The sequence below is a fragment of the Melozone crissalis genome, unplaced genomic scaffold, assembly GCF_028551555.1.
Source record: "Melozone crissalis strain CALT ecotype California unplaced genomic scaffold, PUWL_Pcris_2 ptg000114l_1, whole genome shotgun sequence".
Classification (NCBI taxonomy): domain Eukaryota; kingdom Metazoa; phylum Chordata; class Aves; order Passeriformes; family Passerellidae; genus Melozone; species Melozone crissalis.
The window spans coordinates 3,801,137-3,825,042 of record NW_026535891.1 but is presented as its reverse complement, the minus strand read 5'-3'; the positions used below and the strand labels follow the sequence as shown (position 1 = coordinate 3,825,042).

The 23,906-nt window shown below is 56.2% G+C and overlaps 1 pseudogene; it reads left to right on the top strand.

The window, feature by feature from the left end:
* Positions 1-23,906, top strand: part of LOC128948120 (Fc receptor-like protein 4) — a 93,237-nt pseudogene that overhangs the window by 2,233 nt on the left and 67,098 nt on the right.

Sequence of the window (23,906 nt, the reverse complement as noted above, 5' to 3'; positions counted from 1 at the left end):
TGGCACTGAGGGCACTGGGGGGAACTGGAGGGCACTGGGGGGCACTGGGGGCATCGATTCCCCTCAGGGGTCTCTTCTTCCTTTTCACTGCACCCCATGGGGCTCCTCATTCCCCCTACCAGTTTTGAAGGAGCACACAACGTTTTTCCATCTAATTGTACCCAAAATTCAGTCTTTTGGTCAAACTGTGTGAGAAACAAGGCTCACTCTGTAAATTTCTTAAATGGTTAATAAGGGATAAAAGGGACAGTAAACAGCATGCTGGGTGCTTGGCAACTGCCAAAGGCACATGGATAACCATAGCAATTCTTCTTACATACCTTTTCATTGTATTGGTGAAATACATACTCCAGAGAGTTATACATTTTCAAACATTCTTTTCAGTTCACATGTTCCGGGAATTCTTATGCTTGGTTTGACCCCTGATTCATTTTCATGAAGTACATGCCATAGTGCAGATTAAATTTATATATTTTATGTCTTCACAAGGCCCCCCTGTTCTGTGGTTTGACAGTTCTTGATAGCCCAAGAGTCAGTGGTAAATTCCTCTTTGCATTCTCCTTTTTGATGGTTATTTATTTGCTACTTTTCAATGTGTTCTTCTCATACAGATGAGATACTCCACCAGTACATTAAATCAACAATATCTATTTCACAAATTATCTGAGTTATTCTCACCGTTGTCACTTAGTTACACAAATAAAGGCATTAGCTACTTATGCAACAGTTAATGCTGCAATGCACAGTGTCTCTACCTTGATATACTGGGAGAGCCTAAACTATAATGTATTTATCACACTAAAATATATGTTCTACACAGGGATTAGGGTAAACAGGCTGACAAATGGTCAAAGCAAAAGCGGTGAAAAACTGATTACAATCTGTATTATATCAAAATAATTTGGAAAAACCAATAGAATAGGGAAAGCCAATGACTACATAGTTATTCTTAACAGGGGGAAGGTGTATTGAAGGGTTGATCTGACTTCTCCTTATCCTGCTCTGATTTTGTCAGCAATAAATTCGATTTATATCTCTAATTCCGAGGCAGTTTTGCCCATGACAGGATTTGATGAGTGATCTCTCCTGGTCGTTGTCTCAACCCAGGAACCCTTTGCTCAATTTTCTCTCCCCATGCAGGTGTGGAGGGCAGTGAGAGAGCAACTGTGGTGGGTGCGGGGCATCTGGCCACTGTCCATCCATGGCAAGGCAGCGAGGAGGAGGAGGGTCCAGGTCAGGATGTGGAGCAGATTGTTGTGGGATTTGCAGTAGTTTTGTAGTTCTCTCTGTCCCTTACCAAGAGGAGCAAATGATCAATTGCTGCATTTCCAGACTGGTTCCCTCACAGCTGCACGTGCAGGGGGCGGTTTCCAGCCAGCCTTGCTCTGAAAACCATCAAAGGCCCCTCCCAGAGCGACTGCTTGGGCTCCCCCTTGGGTTTTGTGCTTCTTGCAGGGCTGAGCAAACCACAGCCAGGCCTTTTTCCCCCACAGAATTCTCACCTCTGCAGCAGCTCCACACACCCAGAGCTCCCAGGTATCTGTCTGGGGTGACCCCCAGGCCACCAGCAGCTGGTGGGGGCTGTGCTCAGCCCTGGGTCACCCCAAAATCTGAGGTACTCAGGGAAGGAGCTGGGACCTATGGGTGCACCCAGCCACTGCTCATCCCTGGCACCACCATTCTCCTTGAAATCAAATCATGAGTACTCTATTTCTTATGTGCCCACCCTCTCTGAAACCCATATCCCAGTACAGATATTCCCCAGGAATTGTATGGCCCAGGAGCCCCCATTCCCAAGGAATCCTCTCCCACTCATTCCATCCCCTGAAATCCTGCTTTCCCCAGGACCATGATTCTCTCCAGAACCTCCCATTCCCACGGGAACTCCCATTCCCCCAGCATCCACATCCCATGACCCCAAATCCCTGGAGCCCACGTTCCCCTGGGACTCCCATCCCTGAGTCCCCTCAGCCATGGCAACCCCATCCCCAGTGACTCCTCCTCCTCAGCTCCCCCATTCCCAAGGACCACAATTCCTTAGGGACCCTCCATTCCCCTGGACACCCATTCCTGGGACCCCAAACCCCCTGAGCCCCACACTCCTGGGAACCCCATGTCCCACTGTGTCACATCCAGCTTTGTCCCCATCCTCTCCCCTCCCTGTCCACAGCCTGTGCCCAGCTTGTGGCCACCCTGCCCCACCAAGGGCCACCTACGCATGACGTGACCTCGCTTCCTTCCCCTTTGCCCAAAGAGCCACCATCCAGGGCACAGCCACCCCTGGCAGTGAGTGACCGCCAGTCCACATGGCTGGGGACACCAGTATGGCCGGGAAGGTGGCGCTGCTCCTGTGAGGCGAGTGCCCTGGGCACGGTCCTGACACCCTGGGGATGGGGAGTTGAAGGTGGAAGAGGGGGGCTGTGGGGTCCACTGAGGTCCCCAATGGCGACATTCCAGTCCATGTTACTCACAGTGGACCTGAGTGGGAACAGGGATGGAGGGTGGCTTTGGAGACAGGAACAGGGAGGCAGGAATTTGGGGATGGGGATGTGAGGACTGGCATATTTCAGCTGAGGTATCTCTGTGGATAGTGAGAAGTGAACGGGAATGCAGGGACTGGAGGGGACAAGAACAGTGAGGATGTGGCCATGGGGATGGGATCATGAGCTGGTGGTGGTGACCTGGGCCAGCGTGGGCTGTGCCTGTGTTGTCCTCAGGCCCAGGGAGCCCACAGTGTCCCCATGTTCTGCGTCAGCCCAGGGTGGCCTCGGTGTCCCTGCTCCCAAGGTGTCTGTGCCACATGGATGTTGTGCACGGGTGGCTGTGAAGCAGACATGTCCCCCTGCTTCACTAACTCTTTTGGGGAGCACCCCCATGCACTTTCTCAAAAGAACTGCTGTCCCCATGGGGACTGTCCTCACACCCTGTACCCCTGTGCTGCTGTCTCCCTGGTTCCACCCTCACCCAGCCCTGTCCCTTCTCCCTTCTAACCCAGAACCTCAGCATTGCTGGTGAGTCCTCGGGGGATGCCATGGCCCCACCCTGCTGTCCCCAGCCCTACGCTGGTCCTGGCAGGCTGGTGTCCCCTGTCACCTGTATGTGCCCAGACCACCCAGCTCCTGGTAGAGCCCCCTTGAATGCCGGCGGTGCTGTGGGACTGGGTGACACAGACCGCCGGGGCTCAGGGACCGTCAGTGCCACCGCCTGGTACAAGGACGGGCAGCACTGGTGGCAGGGACACAACACTGTCCATGTCACCGAGAATAGCCACTACACGTGTGAAAGAGCCGGCACCAGGTTCAGCCTGCCCGTGAGAGTCTCAAATGATGAGGGTGGTTTGGTTGTCCCCAGGCTGGCACACGCAGGGACCCCGAGGGCTCCAAGTGGGCTTCGCTCCATGGGTCACCTCCTCCGTAACCAGATCCTTTCCCCTGCTCAGGGGACATCCCAGAGCATCCAAGTGTGGGTGGAACTCATTTTGGAATCGGGGAGCCCTGTGCACAGGGTGTGACCAAATGGGGGTGTCCCAGTGCTCTCCCCCAGACTGGTTGGTGCTGCAGGTGCTGGCACAGGCACTACTGGAGGGGGACACGGTGACACTGTGCTGCCGGGGCTGGAGGGAAAGCATGTTTACCTCGACATCCTTCCACCAAGAGGAGATGGAATTAGGGGTGCTCTGCGGTGGGACCGAGCTGTCCCTGTCCCCTCTGCAGCTGCACCACAGTGGCCACTAAAGGTGCAGGGGCTGGGTGGGATCCTGGGGGTGGCAGGAGTCAGCTCCAGTGACAGTGAAAATGCAGGGTGAGCACCCTACAGCCACCACCCTGACACCCCCACAGCCCCTCCCCAGAGACTCGGGTTCTCAAATTCCCCTCTCCTCCCCTTCCCAGAGCTCTTCTCGGTGCCAGTGCTGGAGTGTCTCCCTGATCCCACCGTGGGGTCCCCCCTGACTCTCAGCAGCCTCAGCACCCCCAGCCCCCTGCGGCCCCGAGTCCCCCACCTGCACTTGTTCTACCGGGACGGGCAGGTGGTGGGTGGCCCACAGGGGTCCCTGCAGCTGCTGGTGCCCGCTATGGGGGGCTTCTCCTCGAAGAATTACATCTCCGAGGGCAGGGCCGTGTGGAACAGCAGCGCTCGGCTCTCCATCACGGTGCCCAGTGAGCGTGTGGATGGGCACGGGGAGTGCCCAGAGACCCCCCCAGGTCCCCTGGTTGGGCACCTCCATGTCACCCTGAAATATTTCTTTTGTCCCCCCAAATCTGCCCAGTGTCCCCTCACCCCTCTGTGGTATGACCCCATCTCCAACATCCACCACCACATCCATCCTCCCGTCCCTATCCCCTCACACTTGCTGCCCTCCCTGTGGCCTCAGCCTTGTCTGTGTCACCGCAGTGCCTGTGGACAATGCCACCATTACACCCAGTGTCCTGGAGGTGACACTGCTGGACACAGGGACACACAGGGACACAGGTGGGATCACTCAGGGTCACCAGGGAGTGCAGGACCCTTGGGGTGATGGAGGATCCTGATGTGTCCCCCTCTGTTTCTTGCAGTGGCCGCAGGGGTCAGTGGGGCCCTTTTGTTCCTGATCCTGCTTGTGGGTGTCATTGTGGCCTGGCACTGGTGGCACTGTGTGGGTGGGTGACAATGGGGGGATGAGGGTCGTGGAGAGAGGTGGGAAGGGCCCCAGAGAAGGGGGACCCTAGGGCAGCACCCACAGCCCCTGACTTGGGAGGGGCTGAGCCCCCAGTGACCATGGCTCAGAGCTGTTGGAGGGTCCTACAGGGATGTTGGGGGTTCTGTCAGGGGTCCCCCTTTATGACAGGCTCGAGGATCTGGGGGCTCAGGGTGTTGGTGCAAGTGGGCTAGGTCAGGGATACTGCGGGGGCATCAGCAATTCTGGGGGGTCTGGGGAGAATTGTGTGTCTGGTGGTGGTTCAGCATTCCCAAGGATGGATGGGGGCTCCAGGGTCTCCAAAGTCACCCCTCCAGTTTTCCTGTGCAGATGCCAGGAAGCACCAGGAAAGGTGAGTGCAGCCTCCAGCCATGATACACCTTTTACCCAAACCCCCAGCACCTCCCATCCCATTCCACACACCCCCTTATTCCCACAGGGCCTCCCAAAACCCCCTGGCACCCCCAGTGGAGGATCCTCAGGCGATGTACATGGAGCTGCACAGGGAACCATGGGAACCCAGTGACATCTCTGACAATCTACAACAAAAGTTGTGATGCTCTGGGAAGCGGGAGGCACTGGGTGACACTGGGGATGCTCCCTCCATGGCTCCTGTTGTTGCCCATCCTTCCAAGGGAGGTGGTCATGGGGCAGGGGAAGGCTACACAGGGCACTCTGTGCTCCCCATTTCCTCTCCCTGTACCCCCAAGGGCTCCCCAATCCCTTTGGTCGGACCTGCAGGGGCTCCCCAGCTCCATCCAAGTGCCCAAGTACCCTCAGAGACTGCCCCATTCTCTCCCCACAGTGCTTGCAGTACACCCAGTGCTTCCTCATTCCCCCTCCCACTACCCCTGTCCCATCCCGCTGTAAAAGGGGGAGTCAGGGAGGATTCTTGCTGAAAGGTTTCATGGATGAAAATGAAGCACAAACGTGGCAATATTATATCTGAGGACTGTTTATTGATAAAGAAGAGCAAGTGTCTTTACCAAAGGGGGAGAGAAGGGAGTAGAAAGGGAAAAGGATGGAGAGAGAAACAGAAGACAGGGACAGCGTTACCACAAGGGGCCCAGGCACTCTGTGGGCATCAGCTTGGCAGATGGAGTGTGTGTGCTGCAAGCCAGGGCGAGCCCACATGGCTTTTGTGAGTGGCTGGGCGTGATTTCCAAGGACGGCACCTGCGTGTCTCTGGCATGGGCGAGCGATGGCTGCAGGCTGGCTGCTGCGGGCTGGCTGCGGGCTGGTGCCGCGGCACTGGAGGCTCTGGGCTGGCTGCTGCGGGCTGGGGCTGCGGTGGGCAGGTGCAGCAGGCTCGGTGCTGTGGGCAGCATGGGTAACGCGGCACAGGTGGCGGGTGGGTGCAGGCAGCATCCGCTCCACCATTGAGGCAATGAAGGAATGTCCAGGATGAGTGGGAATGGGCTGCCTCATAAAAGCAGCGAAGCAGGGAAGAACGGGTGCGGACAGGGAAGAAGGACCAGGGAGGAAAAGGCGAGTGGGGGTAGTATCGGTGATATTTTTGCCCAATGTCTGGGAGGAATGATGCATTTGACTTCATCTTATCAGAAGGCTAATTAATTACTTTATTATACTACATTATTGTATATTATATTCCATTACATCTAAACTGAATCTGCCAAGCACTCAACTGCACTCCACTGCACACAATCTCATGACTGTCAGCCCACAGTCCCAACACACACACACCTGGATTCAACTGGTCAGTGAATCAAAACTCCCAGACCAGAATCCAATTACCAATTCCCTTCAGGTAAACAATCTTCCACAATGCATTCCACTTGTCAACAACACAGGAGCAGTAAATGAGATAAGAATTGTTTGGATCATTCTTTGCTTCTCTCACTGCTTCTCCCAGGTTCAGAGAATGTCAGTCCCACAGGGGAGGAGGGCGAAACTGGCCCTCCGAGCGAGCCCCTGATCCCTCCAAGAAACCCAAAGCAAAATGCTCCTGTTGTGTCACAGTCTGCTGCTTTTATTTGCAAAGGCTCCTCTCACAGCCCGATTTCCCTGGCACTTTTCCCCAGACATTTTTCCTCAGGCATCTGTCCCACCAGAGAGTGGGTGTCACTCACAGCCCAATCACTGAAGCTTTCTCTCCCCTGATTCTCTTTGTGAAGCCTCCCCAGGGACAGGGTTGCCAGCATATGTACAACCAACAGAGTCATTTTTCACCTCATGTGTAAAATATGTTGAGACATAAATCCCAATCAGATTTGTTCCTCTTAACCCCAGTGTGCTTAGTAGCTCTGCAGTCCCCCTTCCAGTGCTCCCAATGAGGTGGCTTACTGGTGCCGATCCCAGTTCCAAGGGGGCACAGGACCTGGTTCCCTGTTCCTGGGAGAAAAATGCAGCTATTTGGTTAAACTGGCAGAAAGGGTATTTCTTTGTCAGCTCTGTCAAGGAAGCTGAACAAGGTGGGGACCTCCACTGGGATGGAAAATACCACTCCCTTCTCTCTAAACTAGTATGAAATTACAGGGCTTTTAGTTAAATATGTGGGAACAGGCATACCAGTTCTTTACTGGTATATATTGACAGAAACAAGTTAATGGAAGTTGACTTTTGCTGGATATTATATGAATTGATATTACGTCATTGATTGTACTGTTGATTAAATATTGCCATGTTGTTCAGATAGTGAAAAGCATTATGGAGTGGCTGATGTTGTTGGAGTGGCCAGGAGTGCTCCCTGCAGCGCCCCCTGCTGGTCGCGGTTATAACTGCCACAAAAACCAACAGCGCTGAGCGGGACAGAAAGTTCTGGGTTTGTGTTGTTGGTCCTGTTCTGGTTTATCCATTTCCCAGGAAAGAGCTGGTATTCCTTTTCCTACACTTTGGCCTGGAAGCCAGATCATCTTTGAAATTAAAAAAAATTTCTGCGATGGGTTTCTTTCCATTCCAGGATTTTTCCCCAGTTTCCTTGGCAGATATTTCTCATTTAAATGAGTTGCCAGCTTCTGGGTTCCAGCGTGGAGGGGACAGGCACCCCATGAGCAGATAGGGCCAGGGACTGTGCTACCTCATGCTCTGCCTTTTAAGCCAGTTGGGTCACCAAGGGCCCTCTCCCCAGCTGGCACTTCTGGTCACCTGGCCACTCAGGAGCTGGCTTTTTGAAAGTGTCATGCTGTCCCCAGTGTGCCATGGCTGACAGATGATGGACAGATGGGGCCCTGTGTCATGGTTTGACCCAGAAACAGGATTTCTGGGATGCTGTGGATGGGGCCAATGAGTGCTCAGATTTGAATATTGCCATCTGGCCCAACCACTGGGCATTGGGATCCACCTCCGAGAACACAGGGTAAAAGCAGGGCTCTCCCCCTGGCAGTTGCTCTTTGGATTTCTGGCGGTGAAGGAGTTGAGTCTCTCCTCCCAGCCCAGTTGCTGGCTGGGTCGGGGGAGGGGAAAAGCTATGCGACCCCAGGAGAGGTAGGCCTGGCCCCCCCAAGGGTGGAAGGAAGAAGTAAAGAAATGCCGGGAAGCAATGGGCAGCCTGTTCCCCCCCGCCCCCTTGGAGACAGACAGAGAGAGAGAGAGTGCAGCCTGTGTTTGTGTGCCGTTACCTTGAAAGCAGTAAACATGTGCTGGCAGCAGGCAGCCCGGCTGAGGAGATGGTGGGGGGAGGGGTGCAGGCAGGAGTCCAGCCGCTTGGAGGTGTTTTTAACCCTTTTTGGACAATGAAAACTTCACAGAACATTAACCCTTCCTAGACGAGAGATAAGAGTGGAGGAGGACAAAGGAAATGAGCGAGTGATGAAGGTCTGGACCAGAGAGAGAGAGAGTGAGAGATGTTGGAAAGATGGAGAAGAGGGAGTGGCATTTTATGCTGGACTCTTTTGTGTAGCCATGGACAGAGCTATGTTTCCGTGTAATACAGAGACTGAGTCCAGGGGGAGAAATGCCCCAGAGCCAAAGAAGATTCAGTGTGGGTACCCCTCGGCCCCAGGGGGTATATAAAATATGGAGGGGACAGATGTCCCAGAGGTGAAAGACTGAGCTTTTCTGGAACTGGACACAGCATCCTTAAAAAGACGACCCTGGAAGCAACCCTGATTCTGGTTCGGTGGTGAGAGCACCGGAACAAGGACGGAAAAGGCCACCATGACACATGGAAGGACTCCCTCTCCTCTTGAGGAACTGAAAGTTGAGCATTCTAAAGGGTGGTGCTGGACCCAGAATTGATTTTGGATTGTATTGTATTGGGAATTTGTGGGGGGAGGAGGAGGAGAAGAGTGTTTTTTGTGAGGTTTTCATTTTCCTTGTGGTTTTTTTTTCCTTTTTTTTGTGTGTAGTTTAGTAATTGTTTTTTAAGTTTAGTTAACAAACATTTCTTCTTTTTAAAGTGAGAGCCTGCTTTGTTTATTCCTGGTCAAAATCTCACAGCAGACACCAGAGAAGGTGTATTTTCTTGGGGGCATTTGGCCTTGTGCCAATGTCAAACCGTGACACCCTGTCTCACCAAAAGCAAGGTCTGACCCACCCCTGCCACACACAGCTGTTCCAAAATGTCTCTAGACTTCAAATTTTTCCTGTCTCTGACACCCCACCCTGTGCCATGGCCTGATTCTGACTGCCTGGGAAAGGGGGAGGCTCAGGAACCTACTCAGTGCCTTTGTGAGATCCTCGTGTGGGGAACATGGCAGAGGAGGGGTTTGGGACAGGGGACAAGAGAATCCAGAGCCTCCTGAAGGCCACTTTGGCCATCAGAACAAGGAAGATCCAGGGCACTGCCAGATTCCTCTGGTGGAGGAAACGTGATGGGGGGGGAAGTGTTCGGGGATTGTTCTTTGTTGGTGGTTTTCCCTGGAAATCATTCCTTGTGTGACAATTTGGACTCTGAACCTTGTTGCTGTTGCTGTTGGTTTTGTTCTTTCATTGCTGATTCAGGAAATTTTTCTTCTCTTAGACTTTTGGAATCTTCATGCCTCCATGGGGAGTGGTAGGGAAAGGGGCAGCAGCCCCTGTTTTTTAGTGGCAACCCAGAACTGGAGAATCCCATTCCTAAAGCCCCACAAAGCTGAACAAACACCATCTCTGCCAGTTTAACCAAAAAGCTGCATTTTGGACTAAATAAGAAGGAAATTGGTCCTGTGTTCCCTGGACCAGGAAGGAGCCTGGCGAGCCATGGGTGTACTGGGAGCACGGCGAGGGGGAAAGGGGAGCACTGGGGGCCCTGTGCAGCCCCCCCTGATTCGTGGTCATCACCCCAGGCAGGATGGGCCACCACGGGAGCCATGGGATGGGGACTCCCAGCGTCCCCCATTGTCACAGCACGTTCCCATGGATGTCACTGGTGTCCTGCAGTTGCCCATGTGGTCCTGGCAGCTCTGTGTGGGTCACCTGGGGGTCCTTGGGGGGGACAGTAAGAGACACCTGTCTTGGGGTGACACCCATGGGTGACATGTCCGTGTCCCCACCCATCCCCCATACTCACCCCCTGCCCCCTCATGTCCAGCCCCTCCCCAACCTCCAGGGGATAAGGGTGTTCTGGGGGGCCCTGTGGGGATAAGGGGAGGTGTGAGGGCTATCTGGGTAGGGGGTCAGACAGAGTCATGGCTGGAACTCCCCACTCATGTGTCCTGCGATTTCCTGAGAGCTGCAAGAAAAAGAGGATGGGGTGATAATGGGGTACCCTGGTCCCCAACCCCACCTGGGACCTTTAAATGCCCACTGGAGTCCTGAGCCCCCACCAGACACTGATTTCTACTGGACTCCCAGGCCCCTGCACCCAAAACTACCGCTGAGGAGCCCCAGAACACCTGAGGCACCCAGGTACTCCAAACCCCCTCTCCAGGACCCCTGAACTGCCTCGGGACCCTGATTCTTCACACAGCCCCTAAGCACCCCTCAAGCCTCAAGGAACCCCAAGAATGGAATGCAGGGAAGCGTTCAAACTGCTCCAGGATCCCTGAAGAGCTCTCAACATCCCTGCACAACTCTCCAATACCTCCCAAAAAGCCCCCAGGAGATCCCAGTGTCATCCCCATATTCCTCAAGACCCTTCCTGGCACAGCCCAGGACCCTCCAAAAGGTCCCCAAAGCAGTGAGCACCCCAAGCAAAGGTCACTGGCGTCTCAGCTTCCTCCAGCTCAGGGGCTTTGGGTGATGCCCCAAGGGCCCCCCCAGTGTTTGGGGCTTCCCCCCGATTCCTGTAAGACCTTGTGTCACCCCCATTGTCACCCACCCCAGCGGTGCCACCAGTGACAGCCTCCGATGACAGCCAGGAGCAGGAGCAGGAACAGGAGGGTCCTGCCGATATTCACAGCCACTGCTGTGGAGAGAGGGGACACATTGGGGTCATCCTGAACTGCAGGAGTCCTGAACACTCTGGTGACTCCATGTGACCCCACCTATTACCCAGGGTGAGCTAGTTGTCACCTCCAGGGCCAGCTCAAGGCTGAGTGCCCAGAACACGCGTTGCCTGTCCTCTCCCAGCTGGTTGGTGGCCACGCACTGGTAGGTGCCCGAATGTCCCACATCGACTTCCCTGAGCTCCAGGAGGGGATCCTGGGTCACCTGCTGCCCATTGTGCAGCCAGGTGAAGGTGACAGGGGCTGAGCCCACCTGCACCAAGCAGCGCAGGGTCACGTTGTCACCTGCACGCACCTGGTGTGATAGGCTGCCAAGGGTGATGGTGGCATTGGCCACGGGCACTGTGGGGACAGAGATTGGGCTCAGGCCACAGGGAGGAGCTGGCAGCTGGTTTGGGGGGATAGGGACAAGGGGAATGGGTGTCATGGAGGATGTCAGATATGGGGTAAAATCATGGAGGGGTGCGGGACACAGAAGAGAGGTGGGAGGACACAAGAAAGGTGTCAGGGAGAGCTGGAGGTCCCCAACCGGGGGACTCAGGGAATCTCTGTGTGGTTCCCATGCCCATTCGCACTTACTGCTCACCATGACACGGAGCTGGACAGTGCACTTCAGCAAGGCCCCCTCTTCGGAGTGCACCTGGCAGCTGTAATTCCCCGAGTGGGAGACCCCCACGGTGGGCACCAGCAGCTGCGGGGACCCCTGCGGGCCTCTCACCACCCATCTTGGTAGAACACGTGCAGGAGGGGGGCTCGGGGCCGCAGGGGGCTGGGGGTGCTGAGACAGGTGGAGTCAGGGGGGACCTCTGGATGGGCTCGTGGGGACCCTCCAGGACCGGCACCGAGAAGAGCTCATGGAAGGAGAGGGGAGGTGAGGACTGTGACTCTGAGTGTGCTGGGAAGCAGCTTTGAGGGTGTCAGGATTTTGGAGTTCCAGCCATGGGCGTGGTCACCGTGCACTGTCACTGTCACTGGCAATGACTGTGCTCACAGTGACACTTCAGAATCCACCAAGCCCCTGCAGCTGTAGTTTCCACTGTGGTGCAGCTACAGAGGGGACAACAACAGCTCGGTCCTGCTACAGGACCCCTCCACCTCCTTGTCCCCATGGTAGAATTGCATCTTGGTGACTGGCATGTCCCGCCACCGTCAGCATCGCAGTGTCACCGTGTCCCCATCCAGCAGCTCCTGTGCCAAAACCCGCAACTCTAACCGGACTGCAGGACACAGGGGTCCTGTCATTCCAGGGTCCCATTTTCATGGGGATCCCCCCATTGGGTCACACCCAGTGTACAAGGGGTCCCCAATTCCAGCACAGGTTCCCCCACACTGTCATGCTCTGGGATGCTCACCTTGTACTGTCCCCGTCACCCGCTATGACTCCTGCTGCCCCCAGGATCTCACCCAGCCCCTGCAGCTGTACTTGCCGCTTTGACTCAGCTGCAGAGGGGCCAAGGATAGCTTGCTCCTATCATGGAGTCCCCCCAGTTTCTTCCCCTTGGGGTAGAAGGACACCGAGGTGACCGTGCAGTTCCCCCGGCCCCAGCAGTGCAGTGTCACCCTGTTCCCCTCCAGCAGTGCCTATGCTTGCCTGTGCAGCACCAGTGGGTCTGGGGGACAGAGGGGTCCTATCACACCCAATGATACCGGGATCCCCCATTTGGTCACACCCAGGGCACCAGGGGTGCCCAATTCCAACACGGGGGTCCCTCTACACTGTGATGCTCTGGGATGTCCCCAGAGCAGGGGACAGGCTCAGGTCACACAGGAGGTGACCCTTGGAGCACAGACCATGCAGAGCCCTTGGGGTCCCCGTGGGTGCCAGGCTTGGGACACCCAAGTCCCCCTCACCATCTGAGACTCTCACAGTGGAACTGAGCCCAGTGCCAGGTCTGTCACATGTGTAGGTACCAGTCTCAGTGAAAATGAAGTGGTTGCGTCTCTCCTGCTGCCAGTGCTGCCCATCCTTTTACCAGATGGGGGCACCAGCAGTCCCCAAGCCCTGGCAGGTCAGTGTCACCCGGTCCCACAGCACTGCCGGCATCCAGGGGGGCTCCACGTAGACATGGGTGGTCTGGGCACCTGCGGGTGAAAGGGGACACCAGCTTGCCAGGGCCAGTGTGGGGCTGGGGACAGTGACGTGGGACCATGGCATTCCCCGAGGACTCACCAGTGAGGCTGAGGGTCTGGGCTGGAAGCGAAGAGGAAGAGGGCTGGGTGGGGATGGCACTGCAGGGACAGAGGCACAGAGGCATGGGGTTAAGGGGCTGTTCCCAAACAGGCTCTGTGGGGGCACAGGTGTGGCACAGATGTCTCAAGGACAGGCACACCGCAGCCACCCATGCTCAGGCATGGGGGCTGGCACAGGTCACCCCTTGCTGGCACTTGTCACCCCTGCCAGCCCCATGGCCACATCCCCATGACCCTGTGCCCATTGTACATTTCTGATGGCACCTGTCCCCATGGCCCAAACACATGTTGCCGGTCATGTTGTCCCTGTCCCTGCATCCCTCTGTCCCAAGTCCCACAGCTGCCCCAGCCCCAAAGTTCCTGCTGCCACATCCTTATTCCCACATTCCATCCCCCTCTCCTGACATCCGAGTTCCCCTCTTCCTGTCCTGTGTTCCTGTCCCCAAGGACACCCCACAACTCTGGTCACACTGCCTTCATACCCTGCTCGCATTGGGGACTTCAGGGGACCCCACAGCCCACCTGTGCCCCCTCCCCTCCCCATCCCCGGGGTGTCAGGCCCATGCCCGGAGCACTCACCCCACAGGTGCAGCGCCACCTTCCCGGCCATCTCCATGTCCCCAGCCATGTGCACTGGCTGTCACTTGCTGCTGTGGCCACCGCTCCCCTGGCTGGCGACTCTTCGGATGAAGGGGAAGGAAGCGAGGTCACGTCCGTCCCCACATGTAGGTGGCCCTTGGTGGGGGCAGGATGGCCACAAGCTGGGGACAGGATGGGGACAAAGCTGGGTGGGACAAGGTGCAATATGGGTTCCCAGGTGTGGGGGGCTTGGTGGGTTTGGGCACATGGGGATGAGTGTCTAGGGGAATGGGGGTCCTGAGGAGGGGGAATCACTGGGGATCGAGGTGGGGTAAGGGAATGGGGGTTCCCAGAACTGGGAGGACTCAGGAAGGGGAGTCCTGGGGGAACGTGGGCTCCAGGGATTTGGGGCCATGGGATGGGGACACTGGAGGAATGAGAGTCCCGTGGGAATGGGGGCTTGGTATTATCAAAGTCCTGGGGGAAAGAGGATTTCAGGGAATGGAAAGAAGTGGAGATAGTTCCTTTGGAATGTCATCCTGGGCCATGGAGTTCCTGGGAATGTCAGTACTGGGATAGGGGTCCCAGGCAAGACGGGACTTAAAGAATAAGGTTCCCATGGTTGGTCTCCAGGGGAATGGGGGGTTGCCAGGGATGAGCCATTTCTGGATGGGCACCGGGATCTCAGCTCCTTCCCTGGGTGCCTGAGATTTTGGGATGACACGGGGCCCAGCACTGACCCCTGGGGTGCTCCTTTCCAGGGCAGACATAAAATGTGGGTCCTGGGTAGCTCTGCTTCTGTGTCCTCCCCTGCCCTTGACATTTTCCTCTCTTTATTTCTCTTTTCTCCTTATTGTCCTCACTTTTGTACCATGTCCCCTCACCCCCAATTCCTGGCTCAGCAATCCTGGGGAGCACCTGAGCAGGGAATGGGTTGGGGGAGCCAGGGGAGTGGGGGGTGCAGGGAAGGGTAGGGAGGCTGTGGGGGATGGAGGTGTTGGGCTGTGTCCCCTCAACACTTTCTTTTTCCTGGACAAGTAGAAAGAGGCTGTTTGTGCTGAGAGTCAGATGGGAAAATGGGGGGCTTGTGTCCTGGCATGGCACATCCAGGGGGGTCCTGTCCTGGGGGGGATCCTTCACCAGGGTGTGATACATCATGGTATGGGGGTCCTCTCCTAGGTGTGGCAGTTGTGGAAACATCCCTGCACATTCCTGGACTGGTGCCTGTCCCAGGGGTGGCACAACCTGGGGACCCCTGTCAATGGAAGGGTGAGGCACAGCCATGGCCCAGTCCTGCTCTGGCCAGCCCCAGGTGGCAGCCAGCGCCTGAGGGTCCCTCCCTGCCCCCTTGGCTTTGATTCTGGCAGCTTTAGAGCTGCTGCACAGGTGAGAATTCTGTGGAGGAAAAAGGCCTTGCTGTGGTTTGCTCAGCCCTGAAAGAAGCACAAAACCTCAAAGGGAGGCCAATTGTTGTTGTCTTTGCAGTAGTCCTTGGTTTCGCTCAGTCCCTTTGGCAAAGAGACAAAATGATCAATTGCTGCATTTCCAGACAGGTTCCCGCACAGCTGCCCCTGCTGGGGGGTTTCCAGCCAGCCCTGCTCTGAAAACCATCAAAGGCCCTCACAGAGCCACTGCTTGGGCTCCCTTTGTTGTTTGTGCTTCTTGCAGGGCTGAGCAAACCACAGGAAGGCCTTTTTCCACCCACAGAATTCTCACCTCTGCAGCAGCTCTAAAGCTGTCAGAATCAAAGCCAAGGGGGCAGGGGGGACCCTCAGGTGCTGGCTGCCACCTGGGGCTGGCCAGAGCAGGGCTGGGCAATGGCCATCCCTGTGCAGTGGGGCTGGGCCATGGCTGGGCCCCACCCTTGCATTGACAGGGGTCCCCAGGATGTGCCACCCCTGGGACAGGTACCCAGCCAGGAATGTGCAGGGACATTTCTTGAACTGCCACCCCCTGGGACAGGTCCCCTCATGCCAGGATGTGTCACCCTCTGGGACAGGATCCTCACGGGACCTACCCCCTGATGTGCCCCCCCGCAGGAGAGAACCACCCCCATTTTCCCATCTGACTCTCAGCACAAACGGCCTCTCCCTTCTTGTCCAGGACAAAGACAGTGAAAGTGTTAAGAGAGCACAGCCCCACATCTCCATCTCCCACAGCCTCCCCACCCTTTCCTTCATGCCCCATTCCCCATTTTCCCCCTCCCCTGAGTCCCCCCAACCCCTTCCCTGCTCAGATGCACCCCAGGATTGCTGAGCCAGGAACTGGGGGTGAAGGGATATGGCAAAAAGTAAGGAGAATAAGGAAAGGAGAGAAATAAAGAGAGGAAAATGTCAAGGGCAGGGACAGGAGGCAGACACAGAGGCAGAGATACTCAGGATCCCCATGCAATGCCTGGCCAGGAAATGAGCACCCCGGAATGGATTTTGCGGCGCCCCTTGTCACCCCAAAATCTGAGGCACTCAGGGAAGGAGCTGTGACCCCTCTTCCTCTCAGCCACTGCCCATCTGTGACACCCCCATTCCCCTGGGAACTGAAACCTTGGGACCCCATTTCCTTCTGTCCCACCTTCCTTGAGAGCCCCATCCCTGGACTGCAATTCCCCAGGATCTTCAACCACAAAGAAACCCATCCCAGTAAATCCAGTCCCTGGGACCCCCCTTCCCTTGGGGGCCTTCATTCACCCAGGGCCCCCAACCTCACAGGGACCCCTTTTTCCCTAGCACCTCCATGCCATGGTCCCCATCTCATGATCACAAATCCCAGGAGGCTACGTTGTTTTGGGACCCTCATCCCCAAGTCTCAGTCCACCCAAACCCTCATACTGTCATTTCCCTGGGACCCCAAATACCTGGGTATCACATTCCCCTGGACACCCATCCCTGGCTCCCTGCATGGCCTCAAACCCCGAATTCTGGCAACACCATGTCCTCACCATTTCCCACCATTCCCCCCATGTCCCACAAGGTCCCCACCCTCCCCCCATTCTGTCCCCACCCTGCCCCCACCAAGGGCCACCTACACATGGGGACAGACGTGACATCGCTTCCTTCCCCTTCATCCAAAGAGCAGCTTGCCAGGGGAGCGGTGGCCGGCCACAGCAGTGAGGGACAGCCAGTGCACATGGCTGGGGACACCAGGATGACCGGGAAGGTGGTGCTGCTCCTGTGGGATGAGTACTCCAGGCACAGGCCTGACACCCCAGGGATGGGGAGGGGTCACAGGGGTGCTGCAGGGTCCCCTGAGGTCTCCAATGCCAGCAGAGCCAGAGCATGGCATGGAGCCCAGTGTGACCAGAATTGTGGGGTGGCTTTAGGGACAGAAAGAGGGGAACTCGTGATAGAGACAGGAACAGAGACATAGAGATTTTGGGGCAAGGATATAGCAGAAGAGCCTTGGGGCTTAGGTAGCTGTGGGGACAGGAACAAGGGAACAGGAATGCAGGGACAGGGACAAGGGCCACGTAGCATGGAGATGGGCCGGGACGACAGGTGCCATTGGCATGGGATCATGGGTCCAGGGCCATGGGGTTGTGGCCATGGGGACAGGTACTGTAGAGCTGGTGGAGGGGGCCAGTGCAAACAATAGGATGTCCACGGTGTCCCCATGACCCTCACTGAGCCCTGTCCCTTCTCCCTTCCAGCCCAGACCCTCGGCCTTGCTGGTGAGTCCCTGGGGGATGCCATGGCCCGACCCCACTCTCCCCAGTCCCACTCTGACCCTGGCAGGCTGGTGTCCCCTGTCACCCCCAGGTGCCCAGACCACCCAGCTCCTGGTGAAGCCCTCCTGGAAGCCGGCAGTGCTGTGGGACCGGGTGACATTGACCTGCCAGGGCTCGGGGACTGCTGGTGCCACCACCTGGTACAAGGATGGGCAGCACTGGGGGCAGGAGGGAAGCAACAACTTCACTGTCACTGAGAGTGGCACCTACATGTGTGAAAGACCCGGCACTGGGCTCAGCCTCCCCGTGAATGTCTCAGACGGTGAGGGTGGTTTTTGTCCTCAGCCTGGCACCATGAGAACCCTGAGGACTCTGGTGGGCTCCACTCCATGGGTCACCCTCTGGTGTGACCAGAGCCCATGTCCTACACACAGGGACATACCAGATTATCCCAGTACTGTGGAACCCTTGTGTTGAAACTGGGGAAACCTGGTGTGCTGGCTGTGACCCACTATAGGGGTCCCAGTGGCATCAGGACCCTCTAGACCCCTGTGATGTGACTCCACCTCTCTGCCCTACAGACCAGCTGGTGCTGCAGGTGCCAGCGCGGGCACTGCTGGAGGGGAAAACGCTGACACTGCGCTGCCGGTACAGGCAGGAGAAGTCAGTCGATTCGGTGTTCTTCTACTGCGAGGAGACGGAACTGGGGGGGTTCTACAATGGGACCGAGCTGACCTTGTCCCCTCTGCAGCTGAACCACAGAGGCCGCTAGCGCTGCAAGGTCTGGGCACAGTACCGGGCATCACAGCGATGGGTGGAGTCCGCGCTGGTGACAGTGACAGTGCATGGTTAGCACCTCACATCTGCTAACCCGACAGCACCACAGCCCCTCGCTAGGGACTCGGGGTCACAATTCCCACAGTCCCCCATCTCCTCCCCTGAGCTTGTCTGGATACCGATGCTGGAGGGTCCCCCCAAGCCCAGCCCGGGGTCCCCCCTGACTCTCAGCAGCCTCAGCACTCCCAGCCCCGTGCGGCCCCGAGCCCCCCTCCTGTACATGTTCTACCAGGACCGGCAGGTGGTGGGGGCCCGCAGGGGTCTCTGCAGCTGCTGGTGCCCACCAGCAGTGGGAGTCTCCCACTATGGGAATTACAGCTGCCAGGTGTGCTCCGAGGGGATGGGCATGCGGAAGAGCAGCGCTCGGCTCCACATCACGGTGCGCAGTGAGTGCGGGGATGGGCACAGGGAGTCCCCACAGCCTCCCTGGGTCTCCTCTGTGGGTACCTCTATGTCCCCAAGACACCTTTCTTGTGTCCCTCCGCCTCTGCCCTGTGTCCCCTCATCCCTGCGGGGTGTGACCCCATCCTCAACATCGCACATCACACCCACCCCCTTGTCCCTACCCCCTCACACCAGCTGCCAACCACTCCCTATGGCCTCAGCCCTGTCTCTGTCCCTGCAGTGCCTGTGACCAATGCCACCATCACCCTTGGTACCCTATAACACCTGGTGTGTGCAGGTGACACCATGACCCTGTGCTGCATGGTGCAGGTTGGCTCAGCCCCTGTCACCTTCACCTGGTTGCACAATGGGCAGGAGGTGGCCCGGGGGCCTCTCCTGGAGCTCAGGGACATCGATATGGAACATTCGGGCGCCTACCAGTGCGTGGCCACCAACCAGCTGGGACAGGACGGGCACCGCGTGTTCCAGGCACTCAGCCCTGAGCTGGCCCTGGAGGTGACACCGTGGGAACACAGGGACACAGGTGAGGTCACACAGGGTCATTCAGGACTGCAGAACCGTGGGGTGATGGATGATCCTGATGTGTCCCCCTCTGTTTCTTGCAGCGGCTGCAGGGGTCAGTGGGGCCCTTTTCTTCCTGATCCTGCTTGTGGGTGTCATTGTGGCCTGGCACTGGTGGCACCGCAGGGGTGGGTGACAATGGGGGGATGAAGGTCGTGGAGAGAGGTGGGAAGGCCCCCAGAGAAGGGGGGTCCCAGGGCAGCACCCACAGCCCCTGACTTGGGAGGGGCTGAGCCCCCAGTGGCCATGGCTCAGAGCTGTTGGAGGGTCTTGCAGGGATGTTAGGGGTTCTATAAGGGGTCCCCCTCCATGCCAGGCTCGGGGTTCTCGGGGCTCAGGGTGTTGGTGCAAGTGGGGTGGGTTGGAGATACTGGGGGGGCATCAGGGATACTGGGGAGGCGTGGGGAGAATTGTGTGTCTGGTGTTGGTGGTTCAGCATTGCCAAGGGTGGATGGGGGCCCCTGGGTCTCCAAAGTCACACTTCCAGTCTTCCTTTGCAGATGTCAGGAAGCACCAGGAAAGGCGAGTGCAGCCTCCAGCCATGATACACCTTTTACCCAAACCCCCTGCACCTCCCATCCCCTGCCACACAGCCCCTTATTCCCACAGGGCCCCCCCAGGCCCCCTGGCACCCCCAGTGGAGGATCCTCAGGTGATGTACATGGAGCTGCGAAGGCAACCGTGGGAACCCAGTGACATCTATGACAATCTACACCAAAAGTTGTGATGCTCTGGGAAGTGGGAGGCACTGGGTGACATTGGGGGTGCTCCCTCCATGGCTCCTGTTGTTGCCCATCCTTCCAAGGGAGGTGGTCATGAGTCAGGAGGAGGCTACACAGGGCACCCTGTGCTCCCCATTTCCTCTCCCAGTACCCCCAAGCTCTCCCCCATTCCTTTCCTTGTACCTCCAGGGGCTCCCCAGCCCCATCCAAGTGCGCAAGTACCCTCAGAGACTGCCCCATTCTCTCCCCACAGTGCTTGCAGTACACCCAGGGCTTCCCCATTCCCTCTCCCACTACCCCTGCCCCATCCCACTGGAAAAGGGGGAGTCGGGAAGGATTCTTGCTGAAAGGTTTCTCAGATGAAAATGAAGCACAAACATGGCAATATTATATCTGAGAACTGTTTCTTGATAAAGGAGGGTAAGGGTTGTAACTGAAAGGGGACAGAAGGGAGTAGAAAGAGAAAAGGATAGAGAGAGAGAAACAGAAAACGGGGACAGCGTTACCACAAGGAGCCCGGGTGCTCTGTAGGCATCAGCTTGGCAGATGGAGTGTGTGTGCTGCAAGCCAGGGCGAGCCCACATGGCTTTTGTGAGTGGCTGGGCATGATTTCCAAGGACGGCACCTGCGTGTCCCTGGCATGGGCGAGCGATGGCTGCAGGCTGGCTGCTGAGGGCTGGCTGCGGGCTGGTGCTGCAGCACTGGTGGCTCTGGGCTGGCTGCCGCGGGCTGGGGCTGCGGTGGGCAGGTGCAGCAGGCTCAGTGCTGTGGGCAGCATGGGAAACGTGGAAGAGGCAGTGGGTGGGTGCAGGCAGAATCCACTCCATTGGGGAAAGCAATGAAGGAATGTCCAGGATGAGCAGGAATGGGCTGCCTCATGGAAGCAGCACAGCAGGAAAGAATGGATAGAGGCAGAGGAGAAGGACCACTGAAAGAAAAGGCAAGGGAGGGGATTGTCAATGATATTTTTACCGGATGTCCAGGAGGAATGATGCATCTGACCCCATCTTATCAGAAGGCTTATTAAGTACTCTATTATACTATATTATTCTATATTATATAACATTACATCTAAACTGAATCTGCCAAGCACTCAACTGCACTCCACTGCACACTATCTCATGACTGTCAGCCGACAGTCCCCACACACACACACCTGGATTCAACTGCTCAGTGAATCAAAATTCTCACATCAGAATCCAATCACCGATTCCCTTCAGGTAAACAACCTACCACAATGCATTCCATATGTGAACAACACAGGGGCAGAAAATGAGATAAGAATTGTTTGGATCATTCTTTGCCTCTCCCACTGCTTCTCTCAGGTTCAGATAATGTGAATCCCACAGTGGAGGAGGGCCAAACTGACCCTCTGAGCGAGCCCCTGATCTCTGCAAGAAACCTAAAGCAAAACACTCCTGTTTTGTCACAGTTATCTGCTTTTATTTGCAAAGTCTCCTCCCACAGCCTGATTTCCCGGGCGTTTTTTCATAGATATTTTTCCTCAGGCATCTGTCCCACTAGCCAGTGGGGGTCACTCACATCCCGATCACTGAAGCTTTCTCTCCCCTGATTCTTGGTTGTGTGAAGCCTCGCCAGGGACAGGGTTGCCAGCACATGTAAAACCCACAGAGGTTTTTTTCACCTCATGTGTAGCATATGTTGAGACATAAATCAAAATCAGATTTGATCCTCTTAACCCCAGTGTGCTTAGTGGCTCTGCAGTCCCCATCCCAGTGCTCCCAATGAGGTGGCTTACTTGTGCCCATCCCAGTTCCAAGAGGGCACAGGACCTGGTTCCCTGCTCCTGGGACAAAAATGCAGCTCTTTGATTAAACTGGCAGAAATGGTGTTTCTTTGTTCAGCTCTGCCAAGGAAGCTGAACAAGGAGGGAACCTCCCTTGGGATGGAAAATACCACCCCCTTCTCTCTGAACTATTATAACTTTGAAATTACAGGGCTTTTAGATGGGAAGACGAATAACAGTGCTTGACTGGTATATATTGACAGAAACAAGTGAATGAAAGTTGACTTTAACTGGATATTATATGAATTGATAAAACATTATTGATTATACTGTTTATTAAATATTGCCGTGTTGTTCAGATAGTGAAAACTATTGTGGAGCTGCTGATGTTGTTGTGGTGGCCGGGAGTGCTCCCTGTAGCGCCCCCTGCTGGTCGCAGTTATAACTGCCACAAAAACCAACAGCGCTGAGCGGGACAGAAAGTTCTGGGTTTGTGTTGTTGGTCCTGTTCTGGTTTATCAATTTCCCAGGAAAGAGCTGGTATTCCTTTTCCTACACTTTGGCCTGGAAGCCAGATCATCTTTAGAATTAAAAAAAATTTCTGAGATGGGTTTCTTTCCATTCCAGGTATTTTCCCCAGTTTCCTTGGCAGATATTTCTCATTTAAATGAGTTGCCAACTTCTGGGTTCCAGCGTGGAGGGGACAGGCACCCCATGAGCAGATAGGGCCAGGGACTGTGCTACCTCATGCTCTGCCTTTTAAGCCAGTTGTGTCACCAAGGGCCCTCTCCCCAGCTGGCACTTCTGGTCACCTGGTGACTCAGGACCTGACTTTGGCAGAGCTTCACAGTCCCCACTGTGCCATGGCTGACAGACTGGTGGACATTTGGGGCCCTGTCTTACCAAAAGCAAGGTCTGGCCCACCCCTGCCACACACAGCTGTTCCAAAATGTCTCCGGACTTCAAATTTTTCCTGTCTCTGACACCCCACCCTGTGCCATGGCCTGATTCTGACTGCCTGGGAAAGGGGGAGGCTCAGGAACCTCCTCAGTGCCTTTGTGAGATCCTCGTGTGGGGAACATGGCAGAGGAGGGGTTTGGGACAGGGGACAAGAGAATCCAGAGCCTCCTGAAGGCCACTTTGGCCATCAGAGCAAGGAAGGTCCAGGGCACTGCCAGATTCCTCTGGTGGAGGAAACGTGATGGGGAGGAAGTGTTCGGGGATTGTTCTTTGTTGGTGGCTTCCCCTGGGAATTGTTTCTTGTGTGACAATTTGGACTCTGAACCTTGTTGCTGTTGCTGTTGGTTTTGTTCTTTCATTGCTGATTCAGGAAATTTTTCTTCTCTCAGTCTTTTGGGATCTTTGTGCATCCATGGGGAGCGGTGGAGAAAGGGGCAGCAGCCCCTGTTTTTTAGTGGCAACCCAGAACTGGAGAATCCCATTCCTAAAGCTCAATAAAGCTGAACAAACACCATCTCTGCCAGTTTAACCAAAAAGTTGCCTTTTGGACTAAATAAGAAGGAAATGGGTCCAGTGTCCCCTGGCACTGGGAGGAGCCTGGGGAGCCATGGGTGTACTGGGAGCACGGCGAGGGGGAAAGGGGAGCACTGGGTGCCCTGTGCAGCCCCCCTGAGTCATGGTCATCACCCCAGGCAGGATGGGCCACCACGGGAGCCATGGGATGGGGACTCCCAGCGTCCCCCATTGTCACAGCACATTCCATGGATGTCACTGGTATCCTGCAGTCGCCCATGTGGTCCTGGCAGCTCTGTGTGGGTCACCTGGGGGTCCTTGGGGGGGACAGTAAGGGACACCTGGCTTGGGGTGACACCCATGGGTAACACGTCCTTGTCCACATCCATCCCCATACTCACCCCCTGCCCCCTCATGTCCAGCCCCTCCCCCACCTGCAGGGGATAAGAGTGTTCTGACGAGCCCTGTGGGGATAAGGGGGGTTCTGAGGGGTGTCTGGGGAGGGGGGTCAAGGAGAGCAATGGCTGGAGCTGTCAACTCACGTGTCCTGGGATTTCCTGAGAGCTGCAAGAAAAAGAGGATGGGGTGATCATGGGGTGCACTGGACCCCAACCCCACCTGGGACCTTTAAATGCCCACTGGAGCCCTGAGCCCCCACCAGTCCAGATTTCTATTGGACTCCCAGGCCCCTGCACCCAAAACTACCCCCGTGGAGCCCCAGAACACCTGA